The sequence below is a fragment of the Podarcis erhardii genome, assembly GCF_964252035.2.
Source record: "Podarcis erhardii genome assembly, chromosome: 10".
NCBI lineage: Eukaryota > Metazoa > Chordata > Lepidosauria > Squamata > Lacertidae > Podarcis > Podarcis erhardii.
Window position 1 is genome coordinate 6,082,877 of NC_138500.1, and position 15,789 is coordinate 6,098,665.

General features: G+C 47.4%; 1 pseudogene across 1 annotated transcript; it reads left to right on the plus strand.

Moving 5' to 3' along the window:
- The first annotated feature begins 1,647 nt into the window (after positions 1-1,647).
- LOC309351975 (neo-calmodulin pseudogene) lies at positions 1,648-12,106 on the plus strand (annotated as a pseudogene). Its single transcript, XR_014161551.1, has 2 exons — positions 1,648-2,391; positions 11,850-12,106. The product of XR_014161551.1 is annotated as a neo-calmodulin pseudogene (transcript).
- The last annotated feature ends 3,683 nt before the right edge of the window (positions 12,107-15,789 follow it).

Here is a 15,789-nt window from a genome sequence, read left to right on the forward strand (position 1 = left end):
AACATCTACATAAATATATAAACCACATGTCTGAAGCAGCACAGGAAAACAGTCCCGGAAGCGTTTTGGACTCCCAAACTGACCAAATGTTTGCAAAGTCAAATGGAAAAGCCTCCCCATTGTCTTTTCCTTCACAAATCCTGTCTTAAGGGTATGTCTGTGTATGAATAGGGTGAGCCTATGACCATAGTGCAAGTAGATAAATAGGTACCACTCTGGCGGGAAGGTAAACAGCGTTTCCGTGCGCTGCTCTGGTTGTCCAGAAGCGGCTTAGTCCTGCTGGCCACATGACCCAGAAGCTGTACGCCGGCTCTCTCGGCCAGCGAAGCGAGATGAGTGCCGCAACCCCAGAGTCGGCCACGACTGGACCTAATGGTCAGGGGTCCCTTTACCTTTATGACCTGGCCCAGGAACTAATTATTCATCATTACAAAAGACTGGCCAGGCTCTACAGGGTATCCAATCAAGTAAGCATTAACAGGTAACTTGCCAGACAAGAGATAAACAACCCACTCAGATTTCTACTGTAGACCACCTTTTCTGTGATGTAGCTTTGATGTTTCTGGGGGTGGTCTTGGACTCCAGGGCGGGCAATTTAAAATGTCTATATAAGGGCAGGCACATCTTCTTCCTCCTTTCCTGCATGTGAGGGGAGCACCCTGTTGCAACAGTTCAATAAAGATCAGGCTTATTAGCTGCTTTGCTTCTTTGCCAATCTTATATGTAAGCAAATATAAACGCTGTAGAAAATATGCTCTGGATCAGTGCTCATATGATACTGCAAGATTGTCTTGTAAAGAAATAGAACTGCATCCTTCTCATATTACTTCTTACAAGTCTGGCTGATGAAGAATAGATCAAGATAGGCTGATGAAGCATTGAGCGAAACAGATTGGTTATCTGGAAACTCTGTTCTGGCAATATTTGGTGACAGATTACGTACATATCGAACTTTTGAATTATTCTACCGCGACTGGAGAAGAAGATTTAGAGACTTTGGTTGCAATTTCTGACCATTTGCATTAGTCTATAAATAGTGTTTAGTGCCATTGTTATTGGCCATCGTGTTGTGTTATATTGTTCAGCTTCGCCTCGGCTCAGTATACCTGAAGGAGCATCTCTACCCCCATCGTTCTGCCCAGACGCTGAGGTCCAGCGCTGGGGGCCTTCTGGCAGTTCCCTCCCTGCAAGAAGCCAGGTTACAGGGAACCAGGCAGAGGGCCTTCTCAGTGGTGGCGCCCACCCTGTGGAACAGCCTCCCATCAGATGTCAAAAAGATAAACAACTACCTGACATTCAGAAGACATCTGAAGGCAGCCCTGTTCAGGGAAGTTTTTAATGTGTGACATCTTAGTGTATTTTGGGTCTTTGTCGGAAGCTGCCCAGAGTGGCTGGGGAAACCCAGCCAGATGGGCGGGGTACAAATAAATTATTATTATTATTATTATTATTATTATTATTATTATTATTATTGAGATTCCTGCACTGCAAGGGCTTGGAATAGATGCCCTCAAGGGCCGTTCCAACTCTACAATTCTGTGATCCTAGAACTATGGCCAGTCACAGTAACCAACCGGTGCTTTTAGCTCAAAGGAGTCCCTCTCAGCCCTTCCTGGAGATGTCAGTGGGAACTGAACCTGACACCTTCTGCTTGCTAGGCAGATGATCTTCTCACTGAGCTACGGCCCCTCCCTGAGGAGCACCCTCCATCTCTGGCACCAGACCACGCCTGATGAGTCTATCTTCTCAGCAGGTTTCTCCAGAAAGGAGCAAGATCTAAAGCCAGGCCTTAGGCCACAAATGAGGGTGTGGGCTGACATCACTCAACGCCCCTACACCATGCTAGCTTTTCCTGTTTTGGCAGGGATCACAACTGAGAGAGAGCGAGAGCGAGAGAGCGAGGTTGCTTGTTGTGAGATTGGAGGCAGCAGCATGGCTCAGCGGCTCACGGAGGAGCAGCTCACCGAGTACAAAGAGGCCTTCTCGCTCTTTGACAAAGATGGCGATGGCGCCATTACCACCAAGGAGCTGGGCACCGTCATGCGTTCCCTGGGCCACAACCCCACCGAAGCAGAGCTGCAGAGCATGATCGACCAGGTGGACGCCAATGGCAGCGGCACGGTGGACTTCGCAGAGTTCCTCTCGCTGATGGCCAAGCAGTCGAAGGATTCCGACAGCGAGGAGGAGATCAGGGAAGCCTTCCGGGTCTTCGACAAGGACGGGAACGGCTACATCAGCACGGCAGAGCTGCGCCATGTCATGACCAACCTGGGGGAGAAGCTGACGGACGAAGAAGTGGACGAGATGATCAAGGAGGCCGATGTGGACGGAGACGGAAGAGTCAACTACGAAGAATTTGTGCGGGTGATGATGGAGAAGTAAAGGCCCTAGGTAACAAACCGTTGCAATTTTCTTTTAAAAATATTTTTTATTAGCTTTTTAACATATCATTTCCAACATTCATATAACATAACTGCTTATCTTATACAATGTTTCTGACTTCCGTCAACACCTCTGATGATTTTCCGTTCTTCTGCATTTCTTAATTTCTCTATTATTCTTAATTATCACTAACTAATAATTCCCCTCATAATCTTACTTGTAATATTTTCAAATAGTCCTCCTTACAATACTTCTGGCAATCCGACTGGCGTAATCTGTTCATTACTATTACTTTTCAAATAATTCATATATTTACTCCAGTCTTCTAAGAATCTCTGGTCCCGCAGGTTTCGAATCCTTCCTGTTAGTTTATCTAATTCTGCATAGTCCATCGATTTCGTCCTTTCATCGGTAGTTCTTCTTGCTTCCATTTTTGTGCCAATAATATTCTTGCTGCCGTCATTGCATATAAAAACAACTTACAATCCTGTCTGTTAATACCATCTCCTACAATGCCAAGTAAAAATGCTTCTGGTTTCTTAATAAATGTATATTTCAGCATCTTTTTCATCTCGTTATTTATCATTTCCCAGAAGCTTCGAACCATTGCAATTTTCACAGCGGTGCATTGCTTTGCGGTGGGGTGCAGGAGGCAGTTCCCTGCCCCAAGGTGCTTACAGTCCCAAAACTCAACTGGAGAGAGAACGAAGGGAAAGGAGGAATAAGAAAAGCCAGGGTGATACAGAGATGGGCATGAGCAGGTACTGGCACAGGCCTATAGACTTTACTGTGGCCAACGATGACCACTAATTCGTGGAGCTCTATGTTTAATTCGCAGGGAGCTCCGTGGAGCTCCGCAAATTGCACTTTCCCTTAGTAGTCATTCGCTTCTGTCCTCTGTGCTCTCACTTTTTCTTTTGCCTAACCAGAAGCCTTCCTTCCTGGGAAGGTGGTGGTATACTGGGCAGGAGAAATTTGACAATTAAACTGGACAAAGCTCCGCCTGCACTCCGTTTCTCTGCAACTCAGCAAATTTGAGAGGCTTCTCAAACTGCTGGAGGCAGCAAAGAGTGCTTCTAAATGCCAGTTCCTGGAATCCACAGGAGGGGAGACGACTCTTTTTTATTTTATTTTTTGAATCGGTTTTATTAAGATCTGGGGGGAAAGGAATACGAAGTTTATGACCAAATCTCTTTTTGTCGAAACTGGAAACCTAATCTAAGCGAAAACACAAACCAAAAAGAGAGAGAGAAAACAGGGAAATAGAGGAAGGAGAAAAGGGAAAAGAGAAAGCAAGAGGAAAACAGAAAAAAAGAGAACTTCCGATTCTTCATCTGTCAGTTGTACATAAAAATTATTCAACACATCCAAACAGCCAGCAAAACTGCTTTCTATATGCCAACATTATCTTCAATCCTCAACCCGAAATATAATGACTTATTTTTTTCTTTTTTGTGCAAAAAAATTAAGATCCCCCCCCCCATCTTTAGTAAATGTTGCCAAAGGCTTTTCTCTGATTAGGCATGTCAGCTTTGCCATCTTGGCTCAATCCAGTAATTTAAACAAGCGTTGAAGAGGGATCTTGTGTTCTAATCCTGCTTGTGGGTTTCCCACGGGCGTCTGGTTGGCTGCTGCGTGAACAGGGTGCTGCAGCAGCTGGGACACTGGCCTGATCCTGCAGGTCTCCATAGCTAAGCGGCAGAGCATCCGTTTTGAGTGCAGAAGATCCCAGCTCCATTCCACCAGCATCACCAGGCAGGGGTGGGGAGGACTGAGGCCTGAAACCCTGGAGAGCTTCTGCCAGTCAGTGTGGGCAATATCAAGCTCAATGGGCCAACAGCCGGACTCAGTTACCTTTGTTCCTGTGGTTTGTATCCATCTAAGTTGCATTCTAAGGCAGTGAGAGATTTTACTTTCTTGGGCTCCATGATCACTGCAGATGGTGACAGCAGCCAAGAAATTAAAAGACGCCTGCTTCTTGGGAGAAAAGCAATGACAAACCTAGACAGCATCTTAAAAAGCAGAGCCATCACCTTGCCAACAAAGGTCCGTATAGTTAAAGCCATGGTTTTCCCAGTAGTGATGTATGGAAGTGAGAGCTGGACCATAAAGAAGGCCGATCGCCGAAGAATTGATGCTTTTGAATTCTGGTGCTGGAGGAGACTCTTGAGAGTCCCATGGACTGCAAGAAGATCAAACCAATCCATTCTGAAGGAGATCAGCCCTGAGTGCTCACTGGAAGGACAGATCCTGAAGCTGAGGCTCCAGTACTTTGGCCACCTCATGAGAAGAGAAGACTCCCTGGAAAAGACCCTGATGTTGGGAAAGATGGAGGGCGCAAGGAGAAGGGGATGACAGAGGGCGAGATGGTGGGACAGTGTTCTCGAAGCTACCAGCATGAGTTTGACCAAACTGCTGGAGGCAGTGGAAGACAGGAGGGCCTGGTGTGCTCTGGTCCAGGGGGTCACGAAGAGGCGGACATGACTAAACGACTCAACAACAACAACAAGTTGCATTCAGGGTAGACACACTTAAATGAATGGGGCACAGTTAGCCATGGGAAGCATAGAACTGTAGAGTTGGAAGGGCTCTTCTAGTTCAGCCCCCTGCAATGCAGGAATTGTAGAATTTCAATAGGGCAAATCTGAGCAGGGCAAGCTCTGGATATCACCCTGTGTCCTTGTTGCTCATTCACTTACTTCCAGAGAGCTGTTGCACTCAGGTACCACTTGTGGCTTGCTGCTGTAGGAACGGGATGCTAGAATAAAGGGGGCACTGGCTTGATGGAGCCACAGGCCCATAGCTGTCAACCATCCCTTATTTGGCGGGAAACTCCCTTATCCCAGCGCCGTGTCCCGCTGCTGTCCCTTATTGATGATGTCGCTTACATTTCCCGGGTTCCAGAGGAAGCAGCTCCTCTCCCTCCCTCCCTGCCGGCCAGGGAGGAGGGAGGCTCCAACTGTGTTGCTTGGCTGCGTTGCTCACCCAATAAGGAGTCTAAGAACGACCGGGGGGTGGAGCTTGCATGCCTTGTGCCCATCAAATCGGCCGCGTTGCCTGGGGACTCGCCTTTGCTCAGCGCTTCCCAGCGGAGAGGCGATGGTGGTTTCCCTTCCTGCGTCCCCTTTGCCGGGTTGCTGCGCTGTGGGAACCACCGCTTGAGGCTTCGTTTGGCTGCTGGCTGGGCTTCCTGCCTTTGGCTCGGAGGGGCTCAGAAGTTGAACATACCTGTGACATCTGACGGGAGGGCATTCTACAGGGCGGGCGCCACCACCGAGAAGGCCCTCTGCCTGGTTCCCTGTAACCTCACTTTTCACAGGGAGGGAACTGCCAGAAGGCCCTCAAAGTGGGACCTCCACATCTGGGCTGAATGATGGGGGTGGAGATGCTCCTTCAGGTATAGCTTGCAGACTTAACATCTAGAATAAGGGAACAAGAAGAACATACGTTTAGAGAAGATTGGAAAACATTTATTGAATATATGGGAAATAACTGTGTACAGCTGAAAACGCTGGCAGCATTAAGATAAAGTCAACAGGGTAAATAAGTCATGATGGATGTAATGATGGAATTCTGAATGGTATAGTTTCTGTAAAATATGCAGGGATTTATGATATGTAAAATGAACCATGGAAAGAGAAGGAGGGAAGTCACTGATATTTTAAGGGTGTAAAAATATGTATCTTAAATTGTAAAACAGAAAATTTAATTAAAATTTTATGCAAAAACAACAACACAAATTCGAAAAGGTCTCAGTTTGATGCAGACAGGAGGAAGGATGATGTAAGTTGTCACCAGTGATATCCCTGTCCAATATGGGTCTAGGAGGGTTGATGAGATCAATGTTTCACATTGTGGTCATAATAAGGATGCAATTATAAAGGGCATAATAAGGAAATAATTATGTGTGCTTACAATAAGGACATAATTATAGAGGTCCATTGTTCTTCATCTCAGATGTTTCCTAGAATCTCAGGGTGTGAAAGAACGCATTCCATCTGTACCTGGCGCTGAGAGGCACAAGGAGGCTCGTCATCAAGTATAGGAACCATCAGTAGCCTAATCCTCCATGAATTTGCCCAATATTTTTTTTAAAAAACCCAAATACCTGATGTTGAGTCCATCACCAAACTGTGAGCGAAGGATCAGCAATAGCAATGGACTAACTAGAGAGGGAACTGTGTTTTCCCTGTCAGTAAAATGATGTCTCTTGAGAGCTGAGAAAATGTGTTGCACCTGCAGCAGAATCACTGTGTGGAGGATTAATATTTGGCCTATGTAGCTCAGTGACAGACTGCATTCTTTCTGCACAAGGAAAGAATGCGATTCTGTGATTCTATGGGACTTTCCCGCCAAATAAGGGACGGTTGACACCTATGCGAATGGTGCATTTATCACACAAACACCCACACACCCACAAAATCAACTAGGGAGACCTCAGGGCTTTGTCCTGATGTCACGAAACCGGACGGATAATGCGACGGATAATGCGACGTGCGAGAGCTCCACCCAATTTGTATTCCTTGAAGTTGCAGAGATGATGGATGTCGATAGTGGAGTATCACCTGCTTCTGCCAACCCTATAAGAGTGCGACCTACACTGGGGCAAAGCTGTTCCTCTGGTTTCGCCACAAACAAGTAGATCCCTCTCCAGGCCAGGGTGTGGACCGAAGCAATCCGTCCCTTCATCATCTCCTCCTTCCGGCAGATGCTAGATTTTCCCATTTCAGCAGGGATAACGAGAGAGTGATTTCCTGGGGACCAGAGAGAGAGAGAGAGAGGCTGTGCTGAGCAGAGGACGGACACACCATGGCTTACCGATTCACAGAAGCAGAACTCGACGTGGTCAAAGAGGCCTTCACACATTTTGACACGGACGGCGATGGGGTGATCACTTCATCGGAGCTGGGAGAGGTCATGCGCTCGCTTGAGCACGTGCTGGTCAACCTGAGGGAGACGTTCACGGACGAGAAGGTGGAGGAGATGATGAGACAGGTGGACGCCAACTCAGATGGGAAAGTCACCTACGAGGAGTTTGAGAAGCTGATGGTGGCCAGAGATCCCCGCGGCCCTGCACTCTAGGTACAGGTTAATCTCACATTAAATGCACAGTTGCAGGAGAGTTCTCTGCCCTGAGGAGCTTCCAGTTCAAGAGTTTGGCAGTGATGCGTGGATGAAGGATGAGGGAAGAGGGGAGATGTGACCATGGGCAGGGAGCCATCTCTTAGAGACAGGGCAGGAATTCGAATTTTGCATTCTGGTTTTCTTGCCCCAACCAAGCAATGCAAACTCCTGAAAACGACGAGATGCAAAGATGCATTATATTAGAAGTTGCTTAGCAAAAATGTTTATATTAGGCATATATCTGTCAGCACTTTATCATGGGTTTCTCTGAGAAAAAATGTGGAAATACGCTATATATCCCATTTTGGGATGAAAATTGGGCAGAATCAGAAATGTGTTTCTTGCTGGCCTTCTCTCTTGCTTCTTTTCTCTGCCTAATTCTCAGCTCTCAAACTACCTTTCATTTCAATATATTTGGGATGCACAGAATAGCTTTTAAAGAACGACCAAAACCGAGGGTGAAATGTATGGATGTGACTAACTTTGGCCTATGAATTTTGATGCATCTAACGCTTGGCTGGCGACAATCTGAAACACACAGTTTTTGAGGGCTCTGAGCTTGACCAGAGCAGGAGGTTTGGGGAGAGAGGATTGGCTTAACCCCTCCCATGCCATTTTCCTGATGTAAATATCAGAGGTACAGACACAAATATCAAAGGTCGACTCAAAAAAAAAGGCACAGCAAAACAAAAAAAATCAACTTTTTTTGTTTGTTTTATTTCATAAGATTTATACACTGTAAAAAACAGCCTGTAAAGGCAAAACAGTAAAATCAAGGGGAATTGACAACAGTAGCTAAAAACCTACAAGAAATTAAAATGATGAGACAGGTTAAAATTCACATCAACTTTCTAAGAATCTGGGTAAAGGTAAAGGGACTCCTGACTGTTAGGTCTAGTCATGGACAACTCTGGGGTTGCGGCGCTCATCTCGCTTTAGTGGCCGAGGGAGCCGGCGTACAGCTTCTGGGTCATGTGGCCAGCATGACTAAGCCGCTTCTGGCGAACCAGAGCAGCGCACAGAAATGCCGTTTACCTTCCCGCCAGAGTGGTACCTATTTATCTACTTGCACTTTGACGTGCTTTCGAACTGCTTGGCTCGTCTAAACAAGGATGTTTTTAGCAGGCACCGAAAAGAGTACAGCGAAGGCACCTATCAATAGGCAGGGACTTCCAAAGTGTAGATGCTGCCATGCTGAATTATCGAGCTATTACAAATGTGGACCAGGTATTACAGTGGTACCTCGGGTTACATACGCTTCAGGTTACATACGCTTCAGGTTACAGGCTCCGCTAACCCAGAAATAGTGCTTCAGGTGAAGAACTTTGCTTCAGGATGAGAACAGAAATCGTGCTCCGGCGGCACAACAGCAGCAGGAGGCCCCATTAGCTAAAGTGGTGCTTCAGGTTAAGAACAGTTTCAGGTTAAAAACGGACTTCCGGAACGAATTAAGTACTTAACTGTATCACTGTACGTGGCACCCATGCCAATTCCACCAATCAAAGCGTTTGAATGGGCTCATGTGGGGCAAGGTGATCTCATAGAATTGTAGAACTGGAAGGGACCCCAAAGTCCTCTATTCCAGCCCCCTGCAAGGCAGGAATCTCAGCGAATGTGTCTCATAGCTGAAGTGGTCCCAAGTTGTTAATAGCCAGCCTTACCCTTGCTGGGGCTGATGGGATTCGGAGTCCTAAGGATCTGTGTGAGCAACGACGTTCAGTCAGGCGAAGTTCCTGTCTTGCTTGTGGGTTTACCTGGATCCCCCTGGTTGGCCGGCCATAGCAGGCTGAGGGATGAACTCTGCTTCATAATAATAATAATAATTTATTTATATCCCGCCCTCCCCAGCTGAAGCCGGACTCAGAGCAGCTACCAACAATAAAGTAATACAGCATTCTAAAATCAATTCATTCTAAAATCAATTCAGAATCAAATTAATGGCAACCATTGGGCTGGAGTTCTGTGAGGATTACCAAAGGAGGGGGGTCAGACTGCGCTTTGGCCAAAGGCCTGGTGGAACAGCTCTGTCTTGCAGGCCCTGTGGAAAGATGTCAAGTCCCTCAGGGCCCTAGTCTCTTGTGACAGAGCATTCCACCAGATTGGGGCCAGTACTGAAAAGGCCCTGGCTCTGGTTGAGGCCAGCCTAACCTCCCTGTGGCCCGCGATCTCCAAGATGTTTTTATTTGAAGACTGTAAGGTCCTCTGTGGGACTTACCAGGAGAGGCGGTCCCATAGGGCTGAGGCTCTGTAGACCTCTCCTCACGGCTCCAGCCTTACAAAAGGCTTTACCAGGACGAAACCGGGCATGAGACGGAACGTGTCTTCTTCACATTGGCACCCGATTGTGTGTGTGTGTCCTTCCTGTGCAAACAGCAGCTTCAGAGGGGTCCTTTTCATCAGGATTGCAGCGGCGGTGAGGGAAGGAAAGGGTTAAACTCCCCCACTCTGCCTGCTGTGATTAAAATCATTATCTGCCCCTCCAGCAGCTTCTAGTTACACGTCTCTAACACGCATGTTAAAGGACATTTTTTAATATAAAGTCCGATTCGGTAGTAACCTTCTCATAGGATGGGAACAACAGAAGAGGTGAGGGATAATGGTACAGGATCTGTCCTGGCGATTATGCTATGTACTGCTGCTCTTTGGTGTTTTTCTATATATATCCATGGACTCATGAAGTTGGAAGGGACCCGGGCGGTCATCTAGTCCAAACCGCTGCTATGCAAGAGAACCTCTCTCTCTGTGTGTGTGTATAAAATACTGGATGAACACAGCTTTTTTGGATTTTGGACTCTCCTTGGGACTTTTGGCTATTGGCGTTGGCCTCACCACCAGGTGGCCCTGAGGCCCGAACAGATGATCTTTGGGTTCCCTGCCGTTCCGTTACTGTCTGCGGTGTGAAAGCTCTTGCTAGCTTTTTCTTGGACAATAGGACAGCTATCGGACAGCGATGCTTCAGTTGAGATTCCTGCGTTGCGGGGGTTGGACTTGAGGACCCTTCCGACTCCACGATTCCTTACACGCCTCAGGACCGCAATATGTCAAGGACCGCCTGTTTCCATATGAACCCGAGATCATTCTCTGAGACCCTCCTTCGTGTGCCTCCTCCTCGAGAGGTCTGGAGGGTGGCAATGCAAGACAGGGCCTTCTCTGCAGTGGCTCCACGTCTGTGGAATGCTCTCCCCAAGGAGGTTCACCTGGCACCTTCATTATACCCCTTTAGGCGCCAGGCAAAAACATTCCTTTTTAACCAGGCCTTTGACTGATCTGATTTGCATCCTATGTGGGGGTTTGGGGGGCTATTGGGTTGTTGTTTCTACTTTTATTAGGTATTTTGTGGTTTTATATCTTGATTTTATTCTGTGAACCGCCCTGAGACCCCCAGGTATAGGGCGCTATATAAATTCAATAAATAATAACAATAATAATAATGACTCCAAGTGGGTCGACGAATAGTCCTCACCATACAGTAGTACCTTGGGTTAAGAACTTAATTCGTTCTGGAGGTCCGTTCTTAACCTGAAACTGTTCTTAACCTGAGGTACCACTTTAGCTAATGGGGCCTCCTGCTGCCGCCGGAGCACGATTTCTATTCTCATCCTGAAGCAAAGTTCTTAACCCGAGGTACTATTTCTGGGTTAGCGGAGTCTGTAACCTGTAAGCGTCTGTAACCCGAGGTACCACTGTATAGTTCAAGCTATGGTTTTCCCAGTAGTGATGTATGGAAGTGAGAGCTGGACCATAAAGAAGGCTGATCGCCAAAGAATGGATGCTTTTGAATTATGGTGCTGGAGGAGACTCTTGAGAGTCCCATGGACTGCAAAGTTCTTAAGGTTAGGCTGGCCTCAACTAGAGCCAGGGCCTTTTCGGCCGCGGCTCCAATCTGGTGGAACGCTCTGTCACAAGAGACCAGGGCCCTGTGGAACTTGACATCTTTCCGCAGGGCCTGCAAAACAGAGCTGTTCCACCAGGCCTTTGGTCAGGGCGCAGCCTGACCCCCCTCCTCTGGCAATCTGCACAGAATTTTGCTTATTGGTTGCCATAAATTTGATTTTAATTAATTTTTATAATGAAATGTTTTTAGAATCGTTGGATTATTTTGATTGTTGTTAGCTGCCCTGAGCCCAGCTTTGGCTGGGGAGGGCGGGATATAAATAAAATTTATTATCATTATTATTATTATTATTATTATTATTATTATTATTATTATTAACCCAAGGTACTATTTCTGGGTTAGCGGAGTCTGTAACCTGAAGCGTCTGTAACCTGAAGTGTCTGTAACCTGAGGTACCACTATATTCTCTATTTTACCATTTCTTTTTTCTCCCCTTTTCTCTTTGCAGCGGAGCTGAGACTTCGGTTTACCCGCTGGCTGAAATTTGCAGGAAAATGCTATGCATCTCGCCACCATCCCCGTTGACACTTAATACCCCGAACTGCAACCTGAGAACTGGAGGAGCTTGCAAAGGAACATTCTCAAGCGTCTTCCTCCTCACAGCCAGGTTGAAGGAGACACACCCAAAATAAAGATCTGGGACAGATGTTGCTGATGTTGACGTCTCAAGCCCCAGGGGAAAATAAATCCATGGTACTATTTTCAGTTGTGGAGTCTATTATTTGGCAGGGCTGGCAGTTCCATCTCTGGGCACAATCCCCTGGGAGATTCTCCCATTCAGTTCAGGGGTGCTTGTGCAGTAGACCTTCCCAGGGTTGGGTCCCATGCCTTTGTAAGCCAGGGCAAGCAGGTTTTGAGCTTTGATCCTCCCTTGCAATTGGGTTGGCCCTTTTGTCAGAAGATCTACCCGTTCCAGTTCAAACTTTAGTCATAGGCAATTCACAGGCAATTTGGTTTCCAGTGAAACTTAGGGCACGGACCCATCTCAGCCAGGGAGAATCATTATTCTGATTTATTAGATGTTTATACTGCCCTTCATCCGAAGATCACAGGGTGGTTTAGAATACAGTGGTACCTCTCCGTTCCAGAGACCCGTTCGCAACATGAAAGGAACACAACCTGCAGCGGCGCATCTGCACACACGCGGGTTGTGATTCGCCGCTTCTGCACATGCGCGTGACGCCATTTTGCACGTCTGTGCATGCTCAAGCGGCGAAACCCGGAAGTAACCCTTTCCAGTACTTCTGGGTCGCCGCAGGATGCAACCTGAAAAAAGGTAACATGAAGCAAACGTAACATGAGTTATGACTGTATAAAAACACAAAAATACATGCCATAAAGGTAAAGTATGCCTGGCAGTTAAGTCCAGCTGCGGACGACTGCGGTTGCGGCGCTCATCTCGCTTTACAGGCCGAGGGAACCGGCGTTTGTCCGCAGACAGTTTTTCTGGGTTATGTGGCCAGCATGACTAAACCGCTTCTGGCACAATGGGACACCAAAAGCAGCGCAGCGCATGGAAACGCCATTTACCTTCCCGCCGGAGTGGTACCTATTTATCTACTTGCACTTTGACGTGCTTTTGAACTGCTAGGTTGGCAGGAGCTGGGACCGAGCAACGGGAGCTCACCCCGTCACGGGTATTCGAAGTGCTGACCTTCTGATCGGCAAACCCTAGGCTCTGTGGTTTACACCACAGCGCCACCCGCATCCCAATACATACCATACCATACATAACATACATACATACATACCATAGTAACCAACAAAAACCACAACCCAGAAGGCCAGAAGGTCAGAAGGCCATGTTTAATTAGCCAAAGGCCTGGGAGAAGAGGGATTTTTTTTGCCTGGCAACTAAGTATCTGTAGTGATGGTGCCAGGTGAATCTCCTTAGGGAAAGCATTCCACAAACGGGGAGCCACCACAGAAAAGGCCCCATTCTCAGGTTGCCGCTCTCCTGATCTCTTGTGGAAGATGCACTTGAAGAAAGGCCCCAGATGATGATCACAAGGTCTGGGACATATGTGGAGAGGCAGTCCTTGAGGTATTTAGCTTCAAGGCTCCACCCCTGAGTCTCAAGGTGGTGATTTCAGAGCATCGGACAACCCCAAACAACTTGATTCCCCGACGCAGGTGAAAAATAACCATCTCAGAGTAGTTCTGAGCCAAACACGCGTTCCCTGAGAAGGGAGGAGGAAAAGCAAATGGCTCTTGTTCTGTCAGAGGCCTTTGGGTTCCTACGGAAAATGACGGAGGGTGAAAGATGATCCCATATGGGGGCCAGAAACTAAAATGACAAATGATGGTCAGATCAGAAGCACCACGCTGAGCCACCAGATCTTTTCTCCAGACAGCCTGCCAGGAAGTGAAGCAAGGAGGGAGGGAAGGAGGACATTAGATCCAGAGAACAGGAAGGCCGCTTTGTTGTACTCACGTGGATGAGGGCCCGAGGGCCCCATTCCCTGTTGGGCAGCCATCTGGGGGCCGGATGCTGGTGATGCGTGGGCCAGAGACAAAAGTGCACAGAGCAATGAATGCAAATTTAACCTTGATATACTTAGTTATGTTTTCAGCGGCGGCAGCTCATCAGCTGAAGAGGAAGCACGGGAAAACTGGTCTAGGTTTGACATTAGCCCGGTGGTCAGTGGCATAGCGTGGGTTGCCAGTGCAGTCTAGGTTTGACATTAGCCCAGTGGTTAGTGGCATAGCGTGGGTTGCCAGTGCGGTCTAGGTTTGATATTAGCCTGGTGGTCAGTGGCATAGCGTGGGTTGCCAGTGCGGTCTAGGTTTGACATTATCCTGGTGGTCAGTGGCATAGCGTGGGTTGCCAGTGCAGTCTAGGTTTGACATTATCCCGGTGGTCAGTGGCATAGCGTGGGTTGCCAGTGCGGTCTAGGTTTGACATTATCCTGGTGGTCAGTGGCATAGGGTGGGTTAGAATCATAGAATCATAGAATCATAGAATTGGAAGAGACCACAAGGGCCATCGAGTCCAACCCCCTGCCAAGCAGGAAACACCATCAGAGCACTCCTGACATATGGTTGTCAAGCCTCTGCTTAAAGACCTCCAAAGAAGGAGACTCCACCACACTCCTTGGCAGCAAATTCCACTGTCGAACAGCTCTTACTGTCAGGAAGTTCTTCCTAATGTTTAGGTGGAATCTTCTTTCTTGTAGTTTGGAACCATTGCTCCGTGTCTGCTTCTCTGGAGCAGCAGAAAACAACCTTTCTCCCTCCTCTATGTGACATCCTTTTATGTATTTGAACATGGCTATCATATCACCCCTTAACCTCCTCTTCTCCAGGCCAAACATGCCCAGCTCCCTTAGCCGTTCCTCATAAGGCATCGTTTCCAGGCCTTTGACCATTTTGGTTGCCCTCCTCTGGACCCGTTCCAGTTTGTCAGTGTCCTTCTTGAACTGTGGTGCCCAGAACTGGACACAGTACTCCAGGTGAGGTCTGACCAGAGCAGAATACAGTGGCACTATTACTTCCCTTGATCTAGATGCTGATCTAGATGGGTTGCCAGTGCCCGGGGCTTTGTGGAGGGGATGGTGGGAGGGAGGGAAAGGGAGGGAGCACTGCCTCAGGGTTCCCGTGTCACCCAGGAGACCGAAACCACAGAGATCATAAAAGAAGAATCATTCCATTGTCTGGAGAGGTTGCTTCCTGGTTTGCAACGGAGCCTGGAGACGGAAGCTTGCAGCTGTATTGAGGTAGCACCGGGTGTGGAAATTTTGCACCCCTAACAATTTTGCGCCTCTAGGGAAACCTCCAAGCATGATCTGAGTGCAAGACCAACTCTCCCTCTCCTGAAGTTTCCATCAGCTGGTATTCAGAAACATACCACTTCCAACCTCACAGCCATTAGTCGTCCATAAATTTCTCCAATCCTTTTTTTACAGCCGTCCATGTTGGTGGCCATGACAGTTTCCTGTGGGAGGGAGTTCCACAGTTTAACTCTGGGCTGTGTGAAGAAGGACTTTCTTCCTCTGTCCCGAATCTCCCAACAGTCAGCTTCAGTGGATGTCTGCAAGTACTAGTCTGATGATGATGATGATAATAATAATAATAGATTTTTATTTATACCCCACCCTTCCCAGTTCAGAAAACCGGGCTCAGGGCGGCTAACAATAAATTGATTAACAATTGATGCAGCCAAAACAGCATAAAATACAGTATAAAACGTGAATAACAATAAATTCAGAATTCAAAAATCAATTTAGGGGGGAAATCCATCCAATAAACATTAGATGATCACCAGGGCTAGCTGGCTAAATTAGTCCTGTTTGGGCCAGCGAGGAGACCAGGGGAGAATTAGCTGTGGGATCCCAGAGTGGGTAATCTTCATAAAAAGAAAAGAACTTTCTTTCTTTCTTTCTTTCTTT